This window comes from Pongo pygmaeus, chromosome 3 (genome assembly GCF_028885625.2).
Source record: "Pongo pygmaeus isolate AG05252 chromosome 3, NHGRI_mPonPyg2-v2.0_pri, whole genome shotgun sequence".
Taxonomy (NCBI): domain Eukaryota; kingdom Metazoa; phylum Chordata; class Mammalia; order Primates; family Hominidae; genus Pongo; species Pongo pygmaeus.
The window spans coordinates 113,141,180-113,158,038 of record NC_072376.2 but is presented as its reverse complement, the minus strand read 5'-3'; positions in this window follow the sequence as shown (position 1 = coordinate 113,158,038).

The following is a 16,859-nucleotide window of genomic DNA, read 5'->3' as shown; positions in this document are numbered from 1 at the left end:
AGTGAAACCCCATCTCCACTAAAAATACAAAAAATTAGCCAGGCATAGTGGTGGGCACCTGCAGTCCCAGCTACTCAGGAGGCTGAGGCAGGAGAATGGCATGAACCCAGGAGGCAGAGGTTGCAGTGAGCCGAGATCCTGCCACTGCACTCTAGCCTGGGCGACAGAGCGAGACTCCGTCTCAAAAAAAAAAAAAAAAAATTATTTTAGGTTAGACAGATAGAGAGGAAAAGGGGGTCCTTTGGAAGTTTTCGTTTTTTAAAGCATCTCCTGGAAAGTTTCTTGTAAAGCCCCAGCTCTTAGAGCCAGGCCAGCAACCTTTGATATGCAAATGCCAGCAACTAGAAATTGAGTTCACCCAAACATGGCATTCCAGTGGCCTTCTTGCCCTTTCCCCACATGTTCCTGGCAACTTGGCCACCCCCATATATTCCCACGTGTGTAGAACATCATGGTGCCCTGCATTTGCATATTAAAAGGCTAGGGTGGGAGGGCCAGCATTTTCCTAGGGCTAGGTGAATGACATGCCTAGTCAAACCAATACCCTGAGCCCTGTGCAAATCAGACACCACCCCCTCCAACCTCTGTATATATACCTAGCTGGTATCTGTGGCAGGTGGGGCTCTCTCTCTAGGCTTTAGAGCCCCACTCCCTCTGTCTCTGTACAGAGGAAGCTTCTCCCTTCCTTCCTGCCCCTTCTTGCTTATTAAACTCTCCACTCCTTTAAAAAAAAAAAAAAAAAAAAGAGTGCACTCTGAAAAAGTATACATTCTTTCAGTTAATATCCATAATCACTTCACATGATAAACAGACTTGAGAAATGTAAGCTTCCCTTCCAAATCCCAGTTTATGACCTGTTAAAGTTATGTTGCTGTGGGCATTTCAAATCATTGAAGCTACTTCAGTACTTTGGAAAGTAGCTGAAGTCAAGTTAGGTTTTTATATTCATAGAAAAGAATGTTGCTTTCATAGTTTTGTAGGTATAAATCATATCTGATGTTGCAGGTACTTAGAAAAATGTTTTAAGAAAATTAAGAAAATGAAGCTGAAAGTCAAGTTAGGTTTTTATAGGCATAGAGAAAAATGTTGTTTTCATGGTTTTGTAGGTATAAACCATATCTGATATTTCAGATACTTAGGATGTTTTTAAGAAAATGAAAGAGAATGGGTACATGTAACTTATTTAGACTTTCCAAGGGATTTTTCTAAAGCACCATATGAGGGGATTGAAGAGTTTTGACAAGTACAACATGAGAAACATATCACTATTATGTATTTTTAAAGTGGTTATTAAAAATAATTGTAAAGTTTAAAAAAAAAAGTCAATATTTCGTCCAAAAAGTTGCAGGCCATTTAAAGATGTGCCTTGAGGGTAGTACCAATAACGTAAGGAAAAGTGAAACTATGAAAACTGCCACCTTGACACCCTGACCAACTCACCAAGAGTGGAATCTGATTTTGGTTAAATAGAAAACCGCATAAAAATTTTAGGTTATAATTTTTAAAGGAGTAACAAAACAAGAAACAATATATGACCCTTTACAGCTTCTTATTTTGAGATTATTATAGATTCAGAAAAGAAAGAATGCAGAGAATCTCTATGATATACACACTTTTAATGATTCAAATGTCTGATAAATAATTAAATGGAATTCATCTTTGATGGCAGATATTCAAATGAAAGAAAATATTGGTGAAGATATCATATATAATAGGCCATACAGTACTACTGTATGATGATGTATTGTTGTAGATCTCCCTTTCCTTGGTAACTTCACTCTGATTTCATTTTGCGGATTCTCTCTTCTGAATGAGTAGCTATCTTAATGGGACTGTCAGCCAAAATGTCCCCCCAACCACCAAGACTGAGCGTAAAACTCAAGTCAGCCAAATTCAGTTCCCTTCCTAGGACTCTAAATCTGGAACAGAATGGCATGTCATGATCGAAAATTCAGTCAGAAATCAGTCATCTCAGCTGTAACTCATTGGCAAACTTGCCAGACAACTCCTGTTAGCCAGTTCCCCAGGGCTGCCCTAACTCCAGACCTTTGTATAACCTGGTAGTTTAGCAGTTTCTATAATTTTAAAGCACCAGAATAGCCTTTTTACAAGTTCTTCTCCTGCCTAAATCATACAAAGTTGTTTTCTGTTGATTTGCAACCAAAGATTCATACTGATAGAAATCTCTCTCTAATGATTATATATAAATATATATATTTAAATACATAAGTGATATGTCTCAGTGAGAGAATTGCAAAAAACATGAAAAATGTAAGAGAGAATAAAAAAGTACTCTGTCATTTCATCAATTCATGATAATCACTGTTATTTTCATATTTTCTTTATATTACTTTGTACATATAGATATGTGTCTAAGTATGTTAAAGAAAATTGAGAATGTAGTTTAGTTATCATTTTCTATTCTTGTCATTTGGTTTAAAATCATGAGAATTTTCCAAAGAGCTAGTTTCAAATTTTCCTTATATATTTTTCTGAACATAAAAGATCTATTAAAATATATCTGAAAAGCTGTTGGGAATACAAGTATTTATTTAAAGTTTTTTTGTATATCAAATATACCTTTGTTATAGGCTGAATTGTGTGTCCCCAAAATTCACATATTAAAGTTCTAACACTTAGTACCACAAAATGTGACTCTATTTCGAGATAGGGCTTTTAAAGAGGTGATTAAGCTAAAATTAGGCCATTAGGGAGGGCCCTAATCCAATCTGACTTGTATTCTTAAAAGAAGAGAATGTCTGGACACACAAAAGACACCAGGGATGTATACACCCAGAGGAAAGAATATGCGAGGAAACAGCAAGGAGATCCTCTTCAAGCCAAAGAGAGGGGCCTCTGAAGAAACCAAGAATGCCAACCCCTTGATCTCAGCCTCCAGGACAGTGCAAAAATAAATTTCTGTTGTCACACCTGTGACAGGTGTCTGTGATCCTTTGTTATGACAGCCCTAGCAAATTAATATAGATTTTGGTACCAGAAAGTGTGGTGCTGCTGTAACAAATACCTAAAAATGTGAAAGTGGCTTTGGAACTGGGTAGCAGATGAAGGCTGGAAGAGTTTTTTAGGTGCATATTAGAAAAAGCCCAGATTGCCCTGGGGAAATTATTAGTAGAACTATCGATGCTAAAGGTGCCTCTGGTGAGCCTCAAATGGAAATGAGGAACAGTTATTGGATACCAGAGGAAAGACAACTGTTGTTAGAGAGTGAGTGGCAAAGAACTTCGCTGTAATGTGTTCTAGTGTTTTATGGAAGCTAGAATTTATAAGTGTTGAACTAGGATATTTAGCTAAAAAGATTTCTAGGCAAAGTATTGAAGTGTAAAGTAATGAGTGTACTGGTTTCTTCTTACAGCATATTGTTAAATACAGGAGGAGAGACATAAATTGAAGACAAAATCATTAAGCAAAAAGTAATCAAAACTAGAAGACATGGAAAATTATCACCCTATCCATATTACAAAAAGTTAAAAAAAAACATAATCTGGACAGAACACCAAGGATGTGGCTGAATAATCATTTGATAAAAAGATTAGAGGTCTCACTCATGGATCTAATCAGCTGTCTCAGCCAAAATGAGGAATAGAGGTGGGTTAATAACAGAAAAAAACACTACCAGCTGGAACTAAAAGGGATAGAGTTGGAACAAAATGAAGAAAAGCTAATGGACTTCCTGGATTCTATAGGATGGGATAATAGAGCTATCTGGCTGCAGATAGACATTATCCTTTAGGAAGAGGGAAGAATGACCTTGAAGACAATTTTGAGATCAGCAAGGCTGCCACTCCTACCTCAGTACTGGGTGGTGAGCTGTCTCCTCCTAGGTTTCAGAGGGCACAGCTGCTACCCAGTGTCACGGAGGCGTTGTTGTCACCTCAGTGGGCCCAATAGGTAAGGTTACTACCCTGGTGAGCCTGGAGGACAGATCATCTAGCTAAAGAGGATTATTCATGGGCCTGAAAATTTGATGGAATTTGCCTTGCTAGTTTTGAGTTTGCTTGGAACTAGTGACCTCTTCCTTTTTCCTGATTTTTCCCTTTCAGAATGTGAATACCTATCCTATGCCTGTCCCAACCACTGAATTTTGGATGCAGATAAGCTGTCTGGTTTCACAGGTTCACAGCCAGAGAGGAATTTTTTCTCAGAATAAATAATATCTGCAGTTTCATACACAAGTAATTTAGATAATATTTAGATAAGATCTGGGATTTAGCATTGATGCTGGAATGGTTTGAGACTTTTGGGCTGTTGGAATTGGCAGTGGGCGGGGGGAAGTGTATTTTTCATGTGAAAAGGATGTTAATTTTGGAGGTCCAGAAGGTGAATGTTATGGGCTTGTGTCCCCTTTCCCAAATTCATATATTGAAACCCTAACCTTTAATATCTTAGAGTGTGACAGTATTTAAAGATAAGACTTTCAAAGAGGTCATCAAGTTAAAATGAGAGTATTAAGACTGGTCCTAAGGGTGTCCTTAAAAGAAGAGTAAATTTGGACACACAAAGAGATAACTGGGATGCACGCACACAGAGGTAGGACCATGTGAAGACAAAGGGAGAAGGCAGCCATCTACAAGCCAAAGAGAGAGGCTGCAGAAGAAACCACAGCCAACTGACACCTTGATCTTGGCTTTCTAGCCTCTAGAACTGTGAAAAAATAAAGTTCTGTTGTTTAAGCCACCCAGTCTGTGGTACTTTGTTATAACAGCCCTAGCAAATGAATTCAACTATTTGTGTAAAATATGGGTTCTGGTTAATGAATTCCTTCCACCTGTAAATACTAAACAACTTAAAAAATAAATAGTATTCAAAGCGTCATCTAGTCACAACCCTTTCAATCTGCCTCAACTTTTCATATTCCTGTCTCAGAATGGCCATCCTATCCTCAAGCCATGTTAGAACTCTAATCCCTCTTCCTATTTAAATTTAAGAATTTGTCATGTGTTGCTAAAACTATCTTTACTCTGCATCTTGTATCTGAACTTCCTTTTCAATGCAGCAGTCACACAGTACTTTTGGCAATCAATACTTCTGAAATAAAATAATGTCACAGTTTTGAAAGATTATCTGAGGTAACTCCTTCCCATGCCCTTGTAAATTAAAGAAAATTTCCTAAAGCACAATTGTGAATATATTGTTATTGTACATGTAGCTCTGTATGTATTTTTGGTTAGTTATTGTTGTAAATTAAAGCAGTAATAAGTGCATTTAGACAAATCTGGAAACATAAAAGTATTTAAATAGGCACTACTATTCCCACAATGTAGAGTTAAGCAGTAGTAATATTTGTAGCTTTTGTTTTCCAAATTTTATTTTCTGCTTACATAGTTGTGATCATGGTAATATAGTTGTGTACAAAGCCAATACACTTAAAATAAAGTTGCTTATAAAAGCAACACAAGCTCAATGAAGAAAATTAGAAAAATATTTAAAAATCTACAAAGATGGAAAGCAAAACACTGAGAATTCTGCAAAGCTATATAACAAATACTAATATGATTTTAATGCGTTATCTAGCACTCTGACTTTTCACATTTGAAGTGACAGATACAAATATGAATTAGCATTAAATGGAAATAGTCATAGTTTTTCAATAAAAAATATTACAGAGAGAAATGTATTAATAAATAATAGCAACCATTGGATTTTTTTCAGCTACTACCGATTAAATAGCAAAACACATGCATAAAAATACTTAGAAGTTCAATATGAATTTTCAAATGTACTGAAAGTCATTACTGAGTTTTTTAGCCATAACAATGGGCATTGCTTTTTCCTTCAAACTGTGTTCTTAAGGAAAGAAAAAGGATCCTTTTGTTTGTAATCCCCGTATTAAGTTCTAAGAATATAAATAACGAGTCTTTGTGGAGAAAATCAATCCAATAGAACAAATAATTACTTAAACGTCTTTAAATTTGGTAAATGATTCTTTGTCAACCATAGCATAAAAGAGATTTCACCTTGATAATAGCTGAGCAATTAGAACCAAATCTTCCTGCTGAAGATAGGTAAAAGAGCTGAAGGAAATGTTAATATGAAAGCCAAAATAAGCAAACAAAAACCCTAAAAACAAACAAAAAACTGTTGACAAGTTACATTTGGCCATCCCAAATTTAGAAAAACATGTATCCACCCTCGGCCAGGCACAGTGGCTCATGCCTGTAATCCCAGCACTTTGGGAGGCCGAGGCGGGCAGATCACCTGAGGCCAGGAGTTCAAGACCAGTCTGGTCAACATAGGGAAACCCCGTCTCTACAAAAATACAAAAATTAGCCGGGCATGATGGCAGGTGACTATAATCCCAGCTACTTGGGAGGCTGAGGCGGGAGAAAAGCTTGAACCCGGGAGGTGGAGGTTGCAGTGAGCAGAGATCTTGCTCACTGCACTCTAGCCTGGGAGACAGACAGAGCAAGACTGTGTCTCAGAAAAAAAAAAAAAATTACACACCCCAAACCTAAGAAAAGTCAAGAAATTAGAGAGGGAAGCCAAGAGTTCAAATGTGTTTTTCCCCGAAGTTGGAAGCATCAGCTGTGAAACTCAACTATGGTTTCACTAGCTTGGTAAGCTTCTGGGCATGTAGTGGGGTTGTGGGGGGTGGGTGGAAGGTGTGGAGTTGGAGGGTGGGTAGGTATTGGGAGAAGCCCAGGGGTTACCAAGATAAAGATTTTAAAACACCCCTATACAACTACTCTGAGATGAAACTGTAAAGAACTATATTCTCAGAGTAAGGTCAAACCAGAAGTAAATCAATCTTTGTTCCAGGCAACTTCCATCATTTGGTTACCACAGCATAAGATTTGAACATAAGTTGATCCTGAATGGGTACCCTCCTAAAGGCCTGGAAGAAGCCACAAAGATTCTCTCTAGCAGCATGTAAAATTATCCTGAACCTCAAATTATTCTTCCAAATAATTTTACAAATAATTTTCTGTCAAAGCAAACAAAGCACACATGGAGAAACAAGGTATCCACTGTGAATGAAAAACAAAAAACAGGAAATAAACTCACAAACACTTCTGCTATTGAAATTATCTGACACAGAGTATAAAACAACTATGAAGGAATGATGTCAACAAGATGGTAGAAGAGGAGTTTTCAGAGCTCATTTCCTTACAAAAACATCAATTTGAACAACTATCCACACATAAAAATACTTTCACAAAGGCTAAGTAATCTGAGTGAGAGGTTACATCACTTGGGTGGAGCACAGAAATAAGAAAAGACACATTGAAAAGGTAGGAAGGACAGTTTCACATTACCTGTTACACCACTCCCCCATGTCCTGGCATCACAGTATGGAGAGAGATACCCTTTGCATATGAGAAGAAGAGTGAAGTGAAGACCTGACTTCATTGCAGACCCCAGCCCCAGGCCTGTCCCAGTGAACCCTGGCACTGTGAGCATTCACAGACAGGCTCCAGTCCAGCCCCTGAGACACCAGGATCCAGGTCTGCCTCAAAAGGCAGTCTCTCTGAAACTGCATCAAGATAAAATAAAAGACCCAACTACATGCTGCCTACAAAAGATTCACTTCAGCTTTAACAGCACACATAGGTTCAGGATGAAGGAATGGGAAAAGACATTCCATGCAAATGGAAACCAAAAGAGTACACAGGTAGCTATACTTAAGGTCTGTTTTGTCAAAAAGAGACAAAAAAGGTCATTATGTAATGATAAAGGGATCAATTCATCAAGAGAAAAGAACAATTATAAATATGCATGTGCCCAACATTGGAGTACTTAAATATATAAAATAAATATCTGAAGAAAAAAATTGCTAGTAATGCAGTAATAGTAGAGGACTTCAATACCCTACTTTCACCAAAAGATTGATTATCCAGACCAAAAATTAATAGAGAAATAGGAAAGTTGAACAATACTATACACCAATTGAACCTAAAAGACATAAACAGAACATTTATTCCACAACAGAAAAATGTACTTTTTTTTCAAGCCCACATGAAATATTTTCCAGGATAGATTATATATTAGGCCACAAAATAAGTCTTAACAAAATTTAATAGGATTGACATTTTACCAAGCATCTTTTCTGAACACAATGGTTTGAAACTTGAAATCAATAACAGGAGAGGAAAAATAGAAAATTTTCAAATATGTGGAAATTGAATAGCACTTTTTTGTGTGTTTTTTTTTTTTTTTTTTTTTTTTGAGACAGAGTCTCACTCTGTCACCCAGGCTGGAGTGCTATGGTGCAATATCGGCTCACTGAAAGCTCCACCTCCTGGGTTCACACCATTCTCCTGCCTCAGCCTCCCGAGTAGCTGGGACTACAGGCACCCACCACCACACCCAGCTAATTTTTTCTTTTTTTAGTGAGATGAGGTTTCACCGTGTTAGCCAGGATGGTCTCGATCTCCTGACCTCGTGATCCACCTGCCTCGGCCTCCCAAAGTGCTGGGATTACAGGCGTGAGCCACCGCACCCAGCTGAGTAACACATTTTTAACAGTCAAAGGATCAAAGAAAAAATTCAAAAGGAAATTTAGAAAATGTTGAGACAAATAAAAATATAAACACAACATACCATAACTTATGGGATGTAGCAAAAGCAATTCTAAAAGGGAAGTTTAAATGGTTACATTAAGAAAGAAGAATAATCTCATATAAGCAACTTAAGTTTATACATCAAGGAACTAGAAAAAAGAAAAAACTAAGCTCAAAGTTTTCAGAAGGAAGAAAGTAATGAAGATCAGAGTAGAAACAAATGAAATGAAGTCTAGAAAATAATATAAAGGATAAATAAAACTAACATTTGGGTTTTTGAAAAAGTAAGGAAAACGGACAAACTTTAAACCTGACTAAGAAAAAATCAGAAAATACTCAAAGAAAATTAAAAATGAAAAAGGAGTTATAACAACTAATGCCACAGAAATACAAGAGGTCATAGGAGACCCTTTGAATAATTATACTCCAACAACTGAATAACATTGAAGAAAGGAATAAATTCCTTGAAACATGCAACATACCAAGATTGAATCATGAAGAAATAAAAATCTGAATGGAACTATTTAAGTAACAAGATTGAATCAATCAAAAACTTTTCAACAAAGAAAAATCCAAGGCCAAATGGCTTCACTGTGCACTGCACCAAACATCTAAAGAACAATTAACACCAATCCTTTTCACATTCTTCCTAGAAATTGGAGAGGAGAGAACACTTCCAAACAAATTTTAAAAGGCCAGTATTACCCTAATATCAAACCCAGACAAGGAAACTGTGAGAAAAGAAAATTACAGTGCAATATCCCTGGTGAATAGAGATTCAAACATCCCCAGTAAAACATTAAAAAACCAACTTCAACACTTCAACAGCACATTAAAAGGATCATCCACTGTGATCATGGGAGTTATCCTTGGAATTCAAGTATGGTTCAACATATTCTAATCAGTAGACATATTACACAAGAAATAAAAAATAAAAATCATATGATCATAGCAATAGATGCAGAAAAAAAGCATTTGACAAAATTCAACACCCTTACATGACATAAATCCTCAATAAATTAGGTATAAAAAGAAGGTGCCTCAGCAAAATAAAGTCCGTATGTGACAACCCTAGAGCTAACATCATATTCAATGGTGAAAAGTTGAAAGCTTCTGCTCTATGATCAAGAACATAAGAATAGCCCACTTTCACTATTTCTATTCAGTACAGTATTGGAAGTCTAAGCCAGAGCAATCAGACAAGAAAAGTATTAAAATGCACTCAAATAAGAAAGAAAAAAGTAAAATCATGTCTGTTTGCAGGTGACATAATCTTATATATAAAAAACTCTAAATAATTATCCCCAAAACTGGTAGAATAAACCAATTCTATAAGGCTGAAAGATACAAAATCAACATAAAATAATCAGTACCATTTCTATACAACAACAACCAAGTGTCTGAAAATAAAGTTATGAAAACAATCCCACTTATAATAGTATCAATAAGAACAAAATACTAAGGAATAAGTTTAACCAAGGAGGTGAAAGATCTGTACATTCAAAACTATAAAACATTAGTGAAGGAATTGAAAAAGACACAAACAAATGGAAAGATATCTAGTGTTCATGAATTTGAAGAGTTAATTCAAAATTCCAGTGGCATTTTTAACAGAAATAGAAAAAACAGTTATAAAATTAATATGTAACCACAAAAGATCCTGAGTAGCCAAAGCAATCTTGAGAAAAACAAAAGCTGGAAACATCATGATATATGATTTCAAAATATACTGTTAGGTTGGTGCAAAAGTAATTGTGGTTTTTGCCATTAAAAGTAATAATATAAAGCTATAGTAATCAAAATGTTTTACTTGCATAAAAACAGACATGCAGATTAATGGAACAGAATAGAGAAGCTAGAAATAAATACACACATTTATGGTCCATTGATCTTTGAAAACGTGCCAAGAACATACAATGGAGAAAGTATAATCTCTTCAATAAAAATGACATTTGAAAAACTGGATATTCACATTTAAAAGAATAAAATTGAATGCTTATCTCACACTATGTACAATAGGTAACCCAAAATGGAATTGAGAATTAAATATAGGACCTGAAATTGTAAAACTACTTGAAGAAAACATAGAGAAATATCTCCAGGACATTGGCCTGGGCAGTAATTCTTTGGTTGTGACACCAAAAACTCAGACAACAAAAGCAAAAATAAACAAGTGAGACTACATCAAACTGAAAACCTTCTATACAGCAAAGGAAACAATCACTAAAGAGATAATTTATGAGATGGGAGAAAATATATGCAAATATATCTAATAAGGTGTTAATATTCAAAATATATAAGGAACTCAACTTAATAGAAAAAAACAACCTAATTAAAATGGGCAAAGGAGCTAATAGACATTTTTTTCAAAGCAGTCACCAAGTGGTGGCTAACAAGTATATGAAAAAATTGCTCAACATTACTAATCACCAGGGAAATGCAAATCTAAACCACAATGAGGTACCTCACACCTGCTGAAATGGCTATCATCAAAAAGACAGCTGTGGTGATTTAATTAGGAGGCCTATACTTTCTATGCTGAAATGAAACACCCTGAGTTTCCTTTTCATTTACCTCTTGAAGAGTGGGGTTTTTACCCTCATGGAAGTGATAGTGAGGAAAGAGAATGATACATGGGAGAAGATATCTTTCAAAAAGCCTTTGAGGAAAAAGGCATCTACTAGTTTCCGGATTGTTAAACACTCATGTTTCTAACCTTGAAGACAGATAGGGAGTAGGAATAGCTACTTTCAGGTAGGTAGGCCAGATGTTTCCAGAACAACATATTTTTCCAATTATTGTGCTTTCCGATTTCAATCCATCTCCTTTATCATTACTGGAAATTTGTCCTCCCATATTCTGAAACATGTACTCTCAGTCCTTGTTTTTAACAGAAATATGATTGCTAACTTTTTACTTCTGTAGGTGTCCATAGGTTGTGTTGGGACTGCTGGATAAATTATTCTTTAAAGGGAAAGCATTTTAAATTTAAATGACTAACCCTTGCTTACCAAATTAAATCACAGCTCCTTAGTAGTATATGATGAGAGATACTTTCTGACGTGGCTTCAAATTTCTTTTCTACTCATGTTATCTAGCATCACTACATTAACCTGACAGGAGAAATTGCCTCTGGAATCAAGGGAGTGGAGGAATCCTGAATAATGCATAACTTTTTTCATTGCTATGAACTGAGCTAAGTAAGTACTTTACATACATTATTTCAGTTAATCTTCAAATGAACCAGATCTGAAAAGTAGAATCCTCATTAAACCGATAACAAAGCTGAGCACAGAGAAATTCAGTTATTTGTTAGGAGGCACACAGATAGTTCTTTGTTGGATTCCAAAGCCCATGATATTAACTACAAGTTATACTTTTTCCCTATTTCAGGAAATGAAGAGAACATAATGAAGTCACACTAAAACAAGCTATCTTTGATATTCTAAGGTCTGTTTTCTGGAAGGCAAGTGGATTAGTTTCCTCTTACTGCTGCAACAAATTAACACAGGCATGGTGTCTTAAAACGATTTAAAAAAAATCAGCACCATAGGAAAGGTAAAAAAGAAAACAACAACAACAAATTATTACAGTTTTTGAGGTCAGAAGTCTGAAATGGACTTGCCCAGGGTCTGGAGGCTGTACGGTAGAATCTGTTTCCTTGCCTTTCCCAGCTTCTAGAGGCCACCTGCATTCTTTGGTTTGTCTCCACTTCGTCTTCAAATTTAGCAGTGATCTGTCACGTCTTTCCCATGCTGCATCACTCTGACGCTAACTTGCCTACCTACTTCTTTCACTTAAAATCACCTTTATAATTACACTGGGCCCACCTGGATTATCCATTATCTCAAGGCCAAATGATCAGCAATCTTAGTTGTATTTTAAGAACTCCCCTTGCAACGTAATACAACATATTCATAGATTCTGATGTTGAGGACGTGGATATCTTTGACTGGGGTTGGGGGGAAAGGGGAGATTATTCTTCCTACCACCACAGGCAGGGTAAGTGTCTTTATAATGGTGATGCTCAGAGTTAGGCACCAATCTGATTTGGAGTAGAGCTCTTCTAACAAATGTGAATTTTACAAAGGGGGTCCAGTCTCTAATTTAAAAACCAAGCAAAAATGATATAAGGTGTATTGTGTGTCAGATAAGCTAGCTAGGTTTCAGGGAGGGATTCTAATCTTCTCAATGGAGATGAATTTCAAATCTGGAGACCAAGACAGAAGTTCTGTTATAGGATCAAGTCAAAAGATGAGAAAAACCTGCTCTAGAAAGCTTAAGAATTTAACAAGAGCTCACAGGTTTTTCCAAGCAACTTGGCCCAATGCAGACAGATCAATTTTTCTCTCCCCCACCTTCTTCTAGAAATTGTCTCTGTTTTCATATGATTGTCTTCCCTCTATGTATAAGTCCAAATTTCACTCTTCTTATAAGGACACTGGTCAGATAAATTTGATAGGACTAATTGGATTAAATAGCCCTGAGAACATAGGAGAAATACATACACATGCAAGCAAACATACACATACATATTGGCAGTGTGCCTTCATGAATTATTCATATATTTATGAATATTTTCATTAAGAGGGTATATCAGAAATAAATAGCTTTATATTCCGACAGCATATACCAAGTAATATTAAATGAAAAATGTATATACGTAACATTTATTAGACTATAAGTTCCCTGTAGTCATTAGACAAATGCTTTGTACAAGACTTACGCAATGTAAGGCTTTCAGTGAATGAATGAATAGTTCTTAACCATATGCCTTACACTGAAAGAGGTATTTTACAACTACAAAATTTTAAATAAAGAAAATTTTAATTTATCAGATGTTTTATGGGACATATATATGTGTGTGTATATATATATGTGAATGTGCCCTATGAAATATATATAAATTTCATATATATTTACATATACATACATATATATTTATATATATTTAGATGTATATATATACACATATACATACATACAATAACACATTCTGTATAGGAAAACAGTAAAGATGCCAGTTTTTCTATTACATTGCTAATTGCTTGAAAACAAAGCAGGCTGTGAGCAGTGTCTGTGAAATAAATAACTCCAGTGAAACATGTAGAATTTTATCTCTACCCACCATACATAGATTATGATTTTTAATAAAGATTATTAATCTTGAAAATTTTAGTTTTTATCATTTTTATTTGGAAAGACTGCTGTAATTAATTATTTATAAATACACAAAAGATAACATATAAAAACATTTTGTATGTTATCATCATTGAGTATTTTCCATTTATAAAATATGAACAAATCATAGTTACATAATCCATCATCTATTCTATATAATACATGTATGTATTTTCAAGACTGAGGCACAGCCAAACCCAACAGGCCTCCCTTAGCATTAGAAAAGGTGAAGAGACATTGCCTCTATTTTAGTTGCTGTAGAGATGACAGCATTGCAAAGCCAAACTCAAGGGCTAGGTTACCAAGATAGCCAACCTAGTTCTGAATTCAGGATCTTTTCTTTTCCTCTTGCTTTGCACCTCCTGTTGCCTCACTTGCCTTTGGTTAGGATGTTTGCTTTACCTTTGCCAAAGTACTGTCACTTCTGGTATAAATCAGAGGATGGAGGATGTGGTTACACAAATGCTCAGGACTTTCATAGTGGCAGCTACCCATGATGTAGTCCTTTCACAGGTAAGTCAGCATTGGAGAATAAATGGGTTGTTGTTTCTTGGCACCCATGGCTACATCCTTGGCTTGCCAAGTCAAAATCTCATTGAGTAATTAAGGGATTCTCATAATGCTCTTTAAGTCACTTCTTTGGCAGACATCATAAAGGTTATGCCATTTTGCATGACATAAATGGAAAAATGTAGGTAAGCCAGAAGCAATAATAGCAGATGAGTTCTGCCAGGTAGTGAAGAAGATAAATGAGATGATCAAAACAGCAGTTGAGAAGTCCATTTGAAATAAAATGTTCAAAAGCTGCAATCAGTAGCCCTCTGAGGAATGTTAATACGGGCTTAATGATAGTGAACTAAGACCAGGGTATTGAACTAGCGGTTTTGATGATTCTCAAATGTTCATGGCTGGACAGTCTAGGTGGTTATATGTATCATATATCCATAGAGACAGAGCAAGGACTGTATCCCAAATAGGAAAAAGGTTGAAATATCATGCCACTGGGATGGAGTGGAGAGAAAGGAGATGACAAGTTATCTATAGGAGCTCAGGTATTTATGTTGGTGGAAACAGGAAGATGATTAAGTTGAGACAAATATTTGTGCCTCTGTGTGTTTACCTCAAAGAGATAATTCAGCTGCACAGATGTGTTTAACTAGCTTTATATATTTACACCTGTAGTTCTTCTTTAAAGTTTAATACATGATATTTAAAATACTGGTTTTATCATATGACAAATTATTGGGCTGCCATTTAAGCTGATGTTGATTTATTTTGTTACTTATGTTCTTGGTCCGGTTCTTAGTGATTACAGAAGACATTCTTAAAGACATTCTCAAAACACAATTGATTCTGATTTAAAAAATCAACAACAACAAGAAGGCAACTGTTCATCACTGTTTTTAAGTACCTAAGGATCATCATTACATTTTTTAAAGACAAGCAAATGTCTAAGAGGGGAGATGTTTGATTTAGTGGCTCTATCACCCTGAGCAATGCTATTGGGCTACTGAAGTTATGAATCTCAAAGGATAGTTCAGAGTAAACTTTGGTTAGTAAGCAAAGCAGTTGATTTTATTCAGGTGCTATGTGAGCAGTTTAAAAAGGATAATATTTACATAACTGTTATGCTTATAGTCTCCTAAAACAGAAATATTTCAACTCACAATACATTATACCAGATATTAGCAATTGTCATCAATTGATGATGGAATGGCTATAATGAGTCATTCTAATTCCTTCCTTCTCTTTTTCCTTCCTTCTCTTTTTCCTTCCTTCCTTTTAACAAATGTTTCCTGAGTGCTGTATATAGTAAACTCCAGGCACTATTGCTAGATTGTAGATGATATAAAAAGAATATTTTTTTTAAAAAAAGCAAGGTCCTTACCCTCAAAGAGTTTACAATCAAATGGAGAACAAGATATAGTAGAGGAGACAGAAATCAGAAATTACAATAGTGTGTGAATAGGGACATGATAGAAAGTTGTGCCAAGTGCTAAAGGTGCCAGGGGCAGGTTGCTTCTGCCAGCAGAGTGGTAAGAGAAGAGGTATTCATAAAAGACCTTGAAAAGACCTCACCTGAATTACAACTGGAAGGTAGGTGAGGGGCTTACAATGCAAGGAAGAGAGATGAAAAGCATTATCCAAGGAGTGAGTGAAAGGGGAAAAGACTGCAAAGCAAGAGAAATCCCATTGTGATCTAAAATCCAAAAGATATTTGATATTACTGGAGAGAGAAATGAAAGTGGAATGGAGGAGAGACACAGCTGGAGAGAGAAGCGGTGGCCAGATAACAAAGGGCTTTGAATTTTACTCTAAGAAATGTAGACATATCCTGAATGCTACAAAGATGGGAAAATGAAAAATCTTTAGCAGAGAAGTGGCACTGTAGCTGATCTTATCCTAGTTGTATTTCCTCCTTAGGACAATCTGTTTTCAAAGAACTACACTCCTTCTTTACTACATGATTCTGCCCACCCTCAACCCTTCTGTGATTTGATTACGTGTTTCCTGTTTGGAGTTGAATAACTTATCTCTATTAAAGATTTGGGTTTCAGGCTAAGATACTATGTTTTAGGCAAGCTAAAAGATGGAAGCTATGGGGGTGGTTATGTGCTGGAAAAGCAGAGGAAGTCAGGATGCATAGAGACAATGGATCAAATGGCAGAACTGCTGCTAAGAAAATGAAGTCTCTGGCTGGGCGCAGTGGCTCACGCCTGTAATCCTAGCACTTTGGGAGGCCGAGGTGGGCAGATCACCTGAGGTTGGGAGTTCGAGACCAGCCTGACCAACATGGAGAAACCCCGTCTCTACTAAAAATACAAAATTAGCTGGGCGTGGTGATGCATGCCTGTGATCCTAGCTACTTGGGAGGCTGAGGCAGGAGAATTGCTTGAACCTGGGAGGTGGAGGTTGTGGTGAGCTGAGATCGTGCCATTGCACTCCAGCCTGGGCAACAAGAGCGAAACTCCATCTCAAAAAAGAAAAGAAAAGGAAAGAAAAGAAAAGAAAAGGAAGCCTGTGTTATGACCAAGTTATGAAAAACCTAGAAAGCCCCCCCTGCCCCCGCAAAAAAAAAAAAAAAGCTGTATCTTAATACATAGAAAATATCAAGGATGAAGGTAGGGTTTGGGCTGAAAAACAAAACTGTGAGCCAAA